Here is a 13,990-nt window from a genome sequence, read left to right on the forward strand (position 1 = left end):
GAAAATGACCCACTAAGACTTATGACCTCATTAGCACTTTGTAACTGGCTGGGTTTCTAGTAACTGAAATGATTTTCACCTGTCAAGTGGTCCTTCCCTAAGGAAAAGGGAAAATAACAGAAGAATTCATTAAAAGACTATTAAGAAGAGAAGTTCAAAAATATGCTGTAAGATTGCTATTGCATCTATTAAAATCAACAGGTAATTTTCACTTCAAAATAATGGGTGCCTAAATAAAACCTGAACAAGGAGCACAGCAATAGAGAACGGAGGAGAGTCTTAGAAGGCCCCAAACCTAGACAAATAACTACAAGCTACTAAGGAATGTTGAGCTGGAACCTACCCAAGGACAGGCTGCCCTCATTTTATATACATACAAGCAACACAAAACTGACTTAACAGTTAACTCATGTTCACAAAATGTGTAGAGGGAGGGAGGGGTGTTAAAAATACCAAAAAAAAAAAAAAAAAAAAAAAAAAAACAGGCCATGAATTTGAAAGTGGGTGAAGAGACAACATGGTAAGAGTTGAAAAGAGGAAAGGGAAGAGAGAATAGGATGCAATTATATGTTAGTTCAGGTGAAATAAAAAGAAAAGAATGGATGAATATTAGCATGAGAAAATATCTAGGGATAAATTTAAACAAGAAACTAATATTTAGAACTACTAAGGTTCTTATATTTATAAAATTTGATATGATTTTTACATGATCAGTAATTGCTATATTGTTGCATATATATCTTATCTCTGTAACTATACTGTTAAGAGGCAAATGATGTGTTTTATTTAGCATCTTTGCAATATAGGTGTAAGACCTTCATGAATATTTAATTATTTTAAGTTGAAAAACAAGAGATACTATGTACAAATTACAAATAGAGTGAATAACTAGTTCAATTGACAGAATTAGGGAAATAAACACGAACAACCACAGAGAAACTTGAATCTAGGCAACACGGAAATTCAAACTACAATATCAGAGAACCTTAGATTGTCTAGACCAGTAATATGAGTAAAAATTATCTGCACATCTTGTGTTCCCTTAAACCATGTTTTATGGTACTGAATCATGCAAATAATTGTTTTAAAGCTTCATTCTATTTCTAGTTGGACCATATGCATGAGAAACTTTTACCCTAGGCATCAATGATAAAGATGAAGCATTATGGCCAAAAAAAAAAAAATTACAGCTCGTAAAAAAATGCTACGTTTCCAGAAAACGTATATGGTAGTGACTTGCTCACCGTTCTCTCAAATGAGTATCTTATTCAGTTACACTTTATAACTTGACAGTTCAAAAGTAACACTTTATCTTAATTAACAAATAGTGACCATTTTTCCATTAATGCAATCAACTCTAATGAGTAATTTTAGCTAATAAATTTGATATTTGTATGATTCTGTGAATGATAGGAGCCATGTACACTATTGACAAACCAATCTGTCTGGAAGGCCAATACTGTTGAATCTCTGCCTTCAGCTTCTTCCTCATGACATTTATATTAATTACTATTCCACCTTTTTCTGATTAATATTATGAAAAAGATGAATGAGGCCAGCAACACTGCTCATACAGTAAAAGTACCTGCTGTCCTGCCATCAAAGTTGATTATGAGGGACTGACCCACATAACCTACATAGTAGAGAGAATGCATGTCTCTGTGCCTCTCTCTCTCTCTCTCTCTCTCTCTCTCTCTCTCTCCCTCCCTCCCCCTCCCCCTCTGCCCTCCCCCTTTCCCCCTCTCTCCTTCACACAGACACATACAGAAACACATACACACCAAAAATCAACCAATGTCATTCCTAATAGAATTTTCAAGACGAATCTTGAGACTGGTTGTACAGCTTGACAGGGCAGCACTAGCTGAACAATTCCTACCTCAAATTTGAAAGTGAAAAAACCAAAACAAAACAAAACACTTTAAACAGAAGAGACAAAATAAAAACAAGAAAAAAAAAAGAAATCCACATGAATGTTTAATGTGAATGAGCTCACTTTTGTACTATGTTTATGATTTCTTAGTTATAAGTTGTTATTCCCTGATGGCCTTGAACTCATAATCTTGTTGCTTTAACCCACAAAATTCAGGGATTACAGGCATAAATTATCACACTCAGCTTGAGTTGTTTTTTTTTTTCTTTAAATTTCCTATGGTAACAGAGGGTGTTATTCAGGCAAGTAAATATTTCATCACTGCCTTACATGCCTTCACTATATGCAACTTTCCCATAGATCAGTCAGTTAATACGCATCTCTAATACAATTAGACATATTCATCTTGCCCCACTTATCAAGTAGTATGCAGTACTCACACAAACACACACACACACACACACACACACACACACACATTATTTGTTTACTTTTATTTTATATGCATTGGTGTTTTGTCTGTATGCATGTGTGTCTGTGTGAAGGTGTCAGATCTTCTGGAACTAGAGTAACAGTTGGGAGCTTAACATGGGTGCTGGGAACTGAACCCAGACCCTCTGAAGAGCACTCAGCACTCTTATCCACTGAGCCATCTCTCTAGCCCCATAATTCTTATATTTTAGAACCTATCTACCTTCTACTAAGCTGAAACTATATTTCACTTTGGTGATGTTAACTGTCACAGGATGAGTGTTCTTCCAGATACACTAGAAAACAAAATATAAGTGGTGGGTTTTCACATTTGACGAAGGCTTTTGTTATGGTGCATGTAAATTTAGTCCATAGGATACTATATAGCTAACTTCAATTCTGTTGATATTTGAATATGAGGGAACAGTGCTTTGAACCTTATATTTGCGTTCAATGAATATATATATATATATATATATATATATATATATATATATATATATGTGTGTGTGTGTGTGTGTATGATATTTATTTTCATATATACTCTGGTGGGTTAGAAAAATAAAGACTTAAGATATTGAAAATTAAAGAATATGATAGTAAAAGCTTCATTATTCTACATGACATTCTTAATATCCAACCTTAGGTAATGGAATAACAAACAAAAATCTTTTTCTAATATTGAAAAATGAACTGTGCATATATTTAATATCTATGCATGCATATAATGTGCTTGGATCAATTCCAACTCCTATTCATTACTCTCCAATTCTTCCCATATCTCCCACAAATTATCTCACCTCAATGCCAAGGAATCATTTATTGTTTATCTCACTAAGTCTAACTAGTAGTATCTATGCATGAAAAATATATTTGACTCTTCCCTCCCTCAGCATACACCAATTGTGAATAGCTCCTCAACCAACACTGGAATTCATGAGCTCATCCATGACCCATGGTCGAATTTTGGCTGGCTTAATCCAGTGAAAGCCTTGATGTTATTATTCAACTATATATAGATGAAAGAATATGAATAATATATCTATATTTTTCATGATAAGATTCATCTTTCAGTTCTTTAGCATTTTTTCTATAGACTAGGACAGTTACTTCTTTGATTTACATGCCATTTATCCTTCAACACTTTAGCACATATTTTTTGATAGTCAAGAAAGAAATGATTACTTTCCTTTTCTGATTATTCAGTGTGTGTGTGTGTGTGTGTGTGTGTGTGTGTGTGTGTGTGTTTGTGTGTACGTGCACATGAATGTTCACACTCGCACACCATTGTTATAAACACTCATTACAGAATACATTAGTCAATATTAATCATTTCTAATTATCTTCTTTCTCCTATTCATTACTACAAATATGTCATTAAATATAATATAGTTTAATAAGTATTCATTAAGAACTGTATGGGGTATACATGGATAGTATAAGACTAAAATGTAGATGATTTCTACAGTGCACTAAACTGGTGGGACAAGCAGCAAAACATTGAATAAATTAAATGTTAATAGAGAGAGGGTAGCAAAAATCCAAAGAGGGTAGAAGAAGCAAGAGAATTGTTTGAGGTTGGCTTAAAAATCACAGAAATCTGATAATAAATACAGTGAACGCACATATATACATGATCCAAAACACAAAGATAGGAAATTCTTATAGATAGATAGATAGATAGATAGATAGAGATATAGATATTATATTTAATTACATTTCAAATGTTATCCCCTTTCCCAGTTTCCCTCCAGAAAACCCCTATCCCACCCCCCAACCCCACCCCTCATCCTCCATCCCCATCCCCTTGCTTCTATGAGGGTACTCCCCACCCACCCACCTCACCATCACGGTATTCCCCTACATTGAGACAATGAGCCTTCATAGGACCAAGGGCCTCTCCTTCCACTGATGACCAACAAGGCCATCCTCTGCTATATATGCAGCTGGAGCCATAGTATTCTTTGGTTGGTGGTTTAGTCCCTGGGAGCTCTGGCTGGGGTGGGGGTGGGGGTCTGGTTGGTTGCTATTGATGTTCTTCCCATGGGGCTGCAAACCCTTTCAGCTCCCCAGGTCCTTTCTGTAGCTCCTCCATTGGGGACCCCATGCTAAGTGAAATTATCAGCTTTGAGCATCCACCTCTGTACTTGTCAGGTTCTAGCAGAGCCTCTCAGGAGACAGCCATATCAGGCTTCCATCCACAATAGTGTCTGGGTTCAGTGTCTGTATATGGGATGGATCCCCAGGTGGGGCAGTCTCTGGATGGCCTTTTCTTCAGTCTCTGCTCCACACTTTGTCTCTTTATTTCCTCCCATGAGTATTTTGTTCCCCCTTCTAAGAAGGACCTAAGTATCCACACTTTGCTCTTCCTTCTTCTTGAGTTTCATGTGGTCTGTGAATTATATCCTGGTTATTTAGAGCTTTTGGGCTAATATCCACTTATCAGTGAGTGCATACCATGTGTGTTCTTTTGTGACTGGATTACCTCCTTCAGGATGAAACTGGGGCTGAACAAGAAGTACAGAGTAAAAACAGCACTTGGGGAAGAAACTTCTGAGTGAGGGTACACAGAAATAATGTCAGCTGACAGATCAACTTTCACCTGGAAGTTCCTACCACATTCGGAAGCAGTACTGAATTTCAACATGTGATAAAAAGTGAGTTCCTGTATTCTCTCAGAAGTGTTGCAGACCAATCAGGGAAAAATTCACATCTAAAATATATTACTACTTCACCAAAGAAAACTCTCTGTCTGTAAGCCCTCCCCATGATGGTGGAGGTCACTGATCACCCAAGACATAGATGGTGCTAAGGAGTAGAGTTGCCTGTTGGTTGACTTTGAATTCAACATGGATGATTGACTGCAGGAAATGTTAGGGAGTGAGGTATTTGTGCATACTCATCTCCATCTATCACCAAGATTCCTCTTTACATGAGTCATTTTAATAGTCCCTGAGGTTACTGTGAATAAAAGATGTTGTGCATCCAGTAGATGAGTCACTCAATTATGGAAACCCTCCCTTACTTTAAATGCTATTTGATGAGAATTCAGACAAGACTCAAACATTTAAAAAAAAATTGATACCATTCTAAAAGATTCATCTAAATCAGGACTTCTTACCATCAGTTTTGTAATCACATTCATGTCAGCTCTTGATCATGAAGAATACCTACTGCCAATGAATTATTGTAGATTTATTCTTCAGGCTATTTTCTCTGCAAAACAACCTGGAACTTTTGAAACATGCTTGGAATTTGAGCAACTGGAGGATTGTTCTTTTCTGGAGCTTCAGGGACACCCCTAAGGAAGTATGCAATGTGACAATAATCCACTTTAGCCTTTGAAAGCATATTATACAAGACTTTCTATACTTCGAACATGAGTGTTTTTGTCATAAGCAAAATAATTATGGTACTATCCTTGTGAGTGCACAGGAACAGATTCGAAGAAAAGTAGCTGTCAGGACGAACATGTGCGAAATGTTCCTACAAATAATTTGTGTACTGAATTTCATTCATAATTCAAGGAACTCGGCTGTCCTTTAAAGATGGAAAACTCTAAGTGCCTTGTTATGGGGTTCTTTGTTACTTTTATATTGCAACAATAAAATACTGTAATCAAGACAACTTACCAAAGAAAGCATGTCATTGGGTGGTTATGGTTAAATTATATGATATTAGAGTAAAGTCATGTCACTAGAGCTGTAGCTGAGGTAACCTCTTAATTCATAAGGAAGACACAGAGAAGAAGAGAGAGTGGGGACTGGAAATGGCATGAGCAGTTTGAAACCTCAAACTCTCCCACAGTTGCACATCTCCTTCAATAAGGGCTACACATTCTTTTCCTTACCAAAGTGTTTCACTAACAGGGGAGTAAATTTACAAACATATGGGACTATAGAAACCATTCTCATTCAAATCACCGCACAGAGATACATAATGATGCTCTTATAGCCGAGTACTTCATCTTTAACAGGGCATGGATATCACAATGGAAATTTTGAGATCTGTAAAGTTCCTTTTAAATCATTTTAGCAAATGATAATCTATTATCAACCATTACTTGTACATTATTTGTACAGCTATATCTATGAAAGCTTTATAGTTTAATCTCCTAGACAGACTATTTGGTCTGGATCCTAGTAATTAAAACCACTGCCAAATGTATATCAATAGGCATACATTTGATTTTGTTTTATTAACTAGCCTAAGTGATTGTTTTTATAGATTAAGCATAGATTATAAAGAAAAGACAGTCTGAATGGAAACAATAGCTGGATATGCCTTGCATTGAGTATCTTATCTCACATAGCAGTCTGAGAATAAATGTAATTTACCACAGTGACTGTCAGTAGTTATTACCCAGAGCTTGGAAAGTCATATGTTGATTTTTCTACATGGGTGTCTAAATTTTCTATGACACTTTTTATTTGTTCTATTCACTATGAAAGACTGTGAAAAACTCCATGATATAAGAGAATAAGATGTATATTGGCCAAAGTGGTACTTGAAAGCAGATGAAATCTTGAAAATTCTATAACTCAAGACACACAGCTGACTTCTTATGATGATTTTTCAGTGTTTTATGTGAATACAATATTCAATTATTTTAAAGAAGAGATTATCACCATCAAAGTAATTCTCAGACACAGTATTTTCCAAATCTTATTTCAATGTGTGTAAGTAGGAGAGGAGAAAATAAATTTTTTGAGTTGTAACACCACTAAGAAAAAGTGATCTCAAAGAATGATTTTCAAAACACTCTTCTATATTATTTTTCTTTTTATGAGATGGATTGAATATATTTTAGCAATGATTATTCTGATCCTCAAAATGTAAGACATTATTTGGGTAGCCCTTAACTATTTCTTAAGTTATCAACCACCTTGAAAAACCTACCACCATCTAAAAACTCAGTGGACATGAATCAGTTTTAAGGGTAGAAAAAAATCCCACTGGCTTGCAGATAGAAACTTAGAATACCGAAGATACATTATGCAAAACAGAAGAAAACCAAGAAGGATGACCANTGTGTGGATACTTCATTCCTTCTTTGAATAAGGAACAAAATACTCCTGAAAGGATATAGGTACAGAGACAAAATTTAGAGCTAAGAAGAAAGGATGGACTATCCAGAGACTACACCATCCGGGAATCCATCCCATCATCAGCCACCAAACCTAGATACTAATGCTCATGCCAGCAAGATTCTGCTGAAGGGACCCTGATATTGCGGCCTCTTGTGAGGCTATGCCAGTGCCTGGCAAACACCGAAGTGGATGCTCACAGTCAGCTATTGGATGGAACACAGGGTCCCCAATGGAGGAGCTAGAGAAAGTACCCAAGGACCTGAAGGGGGCTGCAACCCTGTAGGTGGAACAACAATATAAACTAACCAGTACCCCCTGAGCTTGTGTCTCTAGCTGCAAATGTAGCAGAAGATGGTCTAATCGGCCATCACTGGGAATAGAGGCCCCTTGTTCTTGCAAACTTTATATGACCCAGCACAAGGGAAGGCCTGGGCCAAGTAGTGGGAGTGGGTGGGTAGGGGAGCAGGGGCAGGGAGGTATAGGGAACTTTCGGGATAGCATTTGAAATGTAAATAAAGAAAATAATAATAATAAAAATAAATTTAAAAAAAGAAAAGAAAAAAAAGAAAGTTTAATGAGAAACAAAAATCTCCTTCACTAAGCAACTTTGCATCAAGGATACTAGGAACAGAACTCCCTCCCCCCCCCCAAATGTATTCATCAGCTGTGTGTGTACAAATGAAAGTGTCAAACTTATCTTTTAGTAATGTAAATTTACTCTACAGGCAAATAAACTGCAATAATAATATCAACAGAGCTTACACAAACTGCCTGCCTCGAGTCATATATTCTACGCCTGATTCAGAACATGGAACGTGGCCTTGGACTTGCTTTTTGTCCTTCCCCTGTGAAGGGTAACTGCAGGTTCAGCAACTCCTCAACAGCATACATGGACACAGTGATGTAACAAAAAGTGTGATTTATGAACCAAATTAAATAACTTAATTGTTCTGTTCAGAAAGTAGTGTTCTATGAATTAATTTTTATTTAATTAGCAATTCAATAAAGAATGTTTTGTGTGCACCTGATATATATATAAAGCTTTCTGAACTATACTGGCACATATTGCCTCCTAGCTGGTATATAGATGAGGGTCTTGGGGCATTCTTTGATTTCTGTCAGTAATTCAATAGCTTTATCAGTCATAACTTTTATATTGAGAATCGCTTCTTGGGTCATAATATATTGTAAACTAATGAACCTACAGAAAGTCTTAATAAGATAGGACATAGCATGAATCATGATTTACTATTAAGGATACCATAAAAGGAAGAAGTTGAACTTGTGCATGTGTGTGTAGGTTCATGGTGGGGGGATATATGTGTATGTACCCAGGTATGTTGTCAGCATTCATGCGGAGGCCAGTAGAGAACATGTGGCATATTCCTCTTTTATTCTGTGCCTTTTTTGAGCCAAGGTTTCTCACTGAAACCAAATCTCAACCTGGCAGCTAGGCTGGCATACCTAAAAATTTCTAGAGTCTGCTTGTTGCTACCTAACCCCCACAGTGCTAAAGTTACAGGCATGTACAGATGCTGGGAATTTGAACTTGGAACTTCTTGCTTTCTCCACAAGTGCTTCTATTCCCTGAGCCATCTTCTAACTCCCAAACTCTAAGATTCTTTTATACAGTTCCAATTAAAGCATGTTATATAATAAATTGGATGTCAGTAACTGCATATTGTTAGTATTTCTCCTTTTGTTTCCTGAATCAGTTTTCAAATTATTATCCTATACAAGCCTTAAATTGTCATTGATGCTTACCATTTTGGATACTGTCAGAACAAATACGAAATATTATAATTGGCTGGTACATCTGCTTGACTTTTCAAATCTACTCCATTCTATAGAGTGTTGTGAGAGAAAATTCTCTGAGAACACAACTTGATTTATGCTCTGTTCCTCATTCTAATGTGTCAGGATTTTGGCTCTAGAAAAAACATATATTCTAATTATGTCCTTGAGGTTTGCTCAACCTGCCCCAGATTATACAGTTCATAATTCACTGTCACACTATTAGACTTTCCTAGAATGCTTTCCCATTTCTTTTTACATACTAGAAACAAGGACTCACGTTTCAGTATGCCTATGTAATGTCTTCACTCTCATCTCTAGATGGTCTTTCACATTGTCTATGATATCTGGCAACCTTCTATGACAGAACTTATCTCTCTGTTTTAACTTACAGATAGAAACTAAACTAGAAATTGATATTAAGTCCCATGGTTATCCATTTAGATGATGCTTTCCCGAAAATTATCTGACCTAAAAATTATTCAGCAAAAGTTTCAGTGGGAGAGGTTACACCTAGCCCTGCAAAGACTTGATGTACCAGTGTGGGGAGATACTCGGGGGGGGGGGGGTCTCCACCCACTCAGAAGAGAAGGGGAAGGTTGGGAGGAGGGGCTGTGGGAGGGGGTCCCAGAAGAGAGGGGCAGCAATCAGAAGGTAAAGTGAATAAATAAATAAACAAACAAACCCTTAAAAATTTCTTCTTTCGGAAAGAATAAATGTGGCTGGGAAATTCATGTGGATGTCAGAGTGAAAGCAGGTGTGAGTGGAAGCAACCGGAGTAGTCATGGCTGCCAAAGTGTTCAGACTGACGTTAGCAGTTGCAGGAGGTGTGGTGAACTCTGCTTTGTATAATCCTTGACTAATTACATGGAGTACAGGACAGTGTGTTAAGGGAAGGGACTCACTTTCTCATCCCTTGAAGCCAATTATCTTTGACTGCTGCTCTCGACCACAGAATGTCACTGGTTGTCACTGGAAGCCACAGAATGTCACAGGTTGTCGTCACTGGAAGCAGAGTTATAGAACATCAACATCACACTGTGCATCCTCTTCTGGCTGGTGGCCAGCCAGCTTCCTCATATCTCCACCGTTATTGGCTAGGACTATGATGAGCGGGTGCTGCCGTCTATCACCACAAGGACTATGATGAGCGGGAGCTGCCGTCTATCACCACAAGGACTATGATGAGCGGGAGCTGCCGTCTATCACCACAGAGATCCTCAAGTTGGTGGTGGCTCAATTAGATGCTGAGAGTTGGTTAACCAGCGAGAACTGGACTCCAGGCAGATGAATGATGATCTCACAGAGCGAGCAGCAACATTTGGTCTCATCCTGGATGATGTGTCCCTGACATATCTGACCTTCAGGAAGGAGTTCACAGACACAGTAGAAGCCAAACAGGTGGCTCAGCAGGAAGCAGAGAGAGCCAGCCAGATTTGTGGTGGAAAAGGCTGAGCAGCAGCAGAAGGCAGCCATCATCTCTGTTGAGGGTGACTCCAAGGAAGCTGAGCTGATTGTCAACTAGCTGGTCACAGCAGGTGCTGGCCTGATTGAGCTGTGCAAGCTGGAAGCTGCTGAGGAAATTGCATACCAGCTCTGCCACTCTCTGAACATCACCTATGTGCCAGCAGGGAAGTCTGTGCTCCTACAGCTTCCTCAGTGAGACCAACCCGGCCATGGCCACCATCATTCTGAATGACACCTTCCTTCTGGCCCACCCCAGAAATCATTGTGAAGTATAATGATTGGCTTAAAGTGCAGGAAATAAAGGTAAAATCAGTTAAAGAAGAAGAAGAGGAAGAGGTAGACATCAGCTTAATTTACATGAACTTATTTTGAATATTGTTAAAAGGAATTATTAGTATCTTGGGTAAGCAATGATGAGTAAAATTATTAGTTCATGCCAAATTAAAATAAAAATCACTAATTGGAAATATTTATGTTGAATTGTTCCATTTCAAACATCTGTACCATTTAACATTGAAAATTATGCCTAATAAATTAATTATTTATTATGAATAGCATTAATTGTCTAGGGAGAGGAGAATCTGTAAAAAGGAACACTTCCTTATTTGAGATTGACAATCACCATAAATTTCAACATGTGTTCAGTGAAGAGCAGACAGTTGAGAGAAAGGGTAAAAAGACTAAGTGACTGAAAATCAAAATGCACAGTTTTCAATATCTGAATCTAGAAATATATTTTTCTTGTCATAAATATGGTCATATAGCCTTCTTCTACATACAAGGGAGATATCCACAAACGTATAGAACAGCATGGAAATCAAGATCACCATCTCAAAGGTATGGACTAGAAAATTTTTTGGCCTTGAAAATTTTAAGTAAAGTTTGTAAATGATTTAGATGGAAGATTAACACAGTGAAAATCCAGTTTCAATGAAAAGCTGAAATGTAATTGCCAAAACTGTCTTTTATGGTAAGCTCTAATTTATACTAAACATATTCAACTAATAGGGCTGATTTTTAATAGAAGAGATTATTATAGAAACGTTGACAGAAAGTTGAAATGTCACAAAAAGCTCTACCATTGTTTAATGAAGTCTTCACATCAAGTGACACAAGGAGTAACAATTAAAATTACAAATTCTTAAAATCATCTTTCACTCCCACAGGCTAACAATTTTCTGCATGTAGTAGAAAAGACCTGTGATAAATAGATTTGTCATATGCCAATTAAAGAGAAAGAAAAAAACCTCCAATGGTGTGCTGAAAGAGACTACCATGTTTTGATATTTTAGCATTACCAAAGTTCACATTTCACTTCAGAGCTGCCAGAAAAAAAATAATGAAAAGTGCTATGTGAAAAAGCACGATCTTTAAATTCTGTTTCCTACTGATGTGTTAATGAAGTTTTAAAATTCCTAGCATAATATGAAAGGGAAGAGGCAACTTACAAATATGGCAAGCCATTTTTTTATAATGTACTTCAATGAAAAGTAGACATTACTCTTGGAATATTTGCATTACTAAGATTTTTAACAAGATATTTTTAATTAACAGAAAAGCTGCCCCCTCTGCTATATTCTTATCATTTAAAAAGCATAGCCTGTGTCTAAGAAAAGCTGAAAATAATCAGTGTAAACAGGTCTTTATTTGCTGAGAAGAATATATTAAGTATCCCCTTAGGTTGAGTGTTAGGTGAGAAACTAAAAGAGCAGAGTTTTTCTTTTCTCATATTTGTTCTTCAAAAATAATAGGGACAATTGGCTCAGCAGGAAGCAACACCTGCCACCAAACCTGAGTTAAAACCCTGGGAACCACATTCTGGAAGCAGAGAACCAATTTTCAAAAGTTGTTCTCTGGCCTGCTCGCATATATGTAAGATAACGCACACAGGTGTTAATGTACATACGCACACACTCAAACACACACACACACACAAAAGCATGCACACATGTGCACACAAATACACTACTTCATGAATGAATAAATGTATGCATGTAATTTTTTTTAAATGCAAGGGAAAACACATGGTGAACTATTTGGTAAAGCCAAATAATCAAGTATTGGGAGGTTATATGGTGCTCTAAATAGATAAGAATAGCATAAAAAGAAGTATATTTCTAAATGTTACAAGAAGTATCATGCATCTGATTTTTCCAGAGAACTTTAAATCATATGGAAAGTACCGATATCCAAAATGTATTTCTTGTAATGGATACAAACATGCTCATCACATTATTTAGAGTTAATTATTCAATTAGAAATTTTTTTCTACTGAAGAACTAAACTGCCTTATGACATTTTCTTCAGCCTAGGAGGTTGCTACAATTCCCTCTATTCTTAATTAAGAAAGTAAAGTCCCCTTCTGGTAATGCTCCTTTATATGGCTGCTATTTGCTTGCTATTATTGGACATTTAAATTCTTCTTTACTTATCATAAGCTTCTTTCCTTATTTATTCCTTCACAAATTGTTGATGCCATGGTGGGAAAATTTTTACAAGGTGCTGACTCAGCAGGAAAACTTCAAAACCTGCTTTAAAATAATGCCATGCACTAGTGAAGTGGGAGGGCAAATTCATCAAAAAGGAGTTTTAAAGTGAGCTTTGGAAGGAGATTAAAACAGTCAGAACTTGCAACAGTGGAAATTAATTAGTTTCAGATTTAAGCAAACTTCTGTAGGAAAGTGTGAAAGAAATTTAAATAGAAACAGAGGGAAACTGACCTACATTTCCTCATATAAACCAAGTTGTACTCAGCTATAACTTCTGAAACATTCACATGATTACCAACAGTTAAGGCAGATTTGGCCTTGGGCACATATATAAAATATGGTCATTTCCAACAGTCTCTCTCCAATAGACTGATTTAGCCATATGGTATGTATCTTGAAAGTGAGTATTTCCAAAGTAGGGCAGTCAATATTATGAGGTAAACTGAAGCCACACAAACTGTCATCTAAAGAAAAGAAACAAAAGATATTTTATGTCCAGTGTTAAATAATGGCTGCCATATGGGGAAAGGAATATACTTTCTAAGACTCAAGAAGACAAATCTTAAAGAATTGTCACCTCAGTGAAGAAACATGAAAATCAACTGTAAGTTCAAAAAAGGGCTGCTTTCTGGGGTAATTAGTATTACAATACTGGCCACTGTGATCTAGGATGAACTAAAATATCATCCATCAGAGATGTCATGATTTAATAATGAAGAGATACGATTACATTTTTAAATAAGGAAAGCTCATAGAAGTATGTATAGGATAGCTATACACAGTTCCATTTAATACCATATGGAGTT

At 36.7% G+C, this 13,990-nt stretch overlaps 1 pseudogene; it reads left to right on the forward strand.

Moving 5' to 3' along the window:
• The first annotated feature begins 10,012 nt into the window (after positions 1–10,012).
• Positions 10,013–10,891, forward strand: LOC110314514 (annotated as a pseudogene).
• The last annotated feature ends 3,099 nt before the right edge of the window (positions 10,892–13,990 follow it).

Source organism: Mus pahari, chromosome X, assembly GCF_900095145.1.
Source record: "Mus pahari chromosome X, PAHARI_EIJ_v1.1, whole genome shotgun sequence".
Classification (NCBI taxonomy): domain Eukaryota; kingdom Metazoa; phylum Chordata; class Mammalia; order Rodentia; family Muridae; genus Mus; species Mus pahari.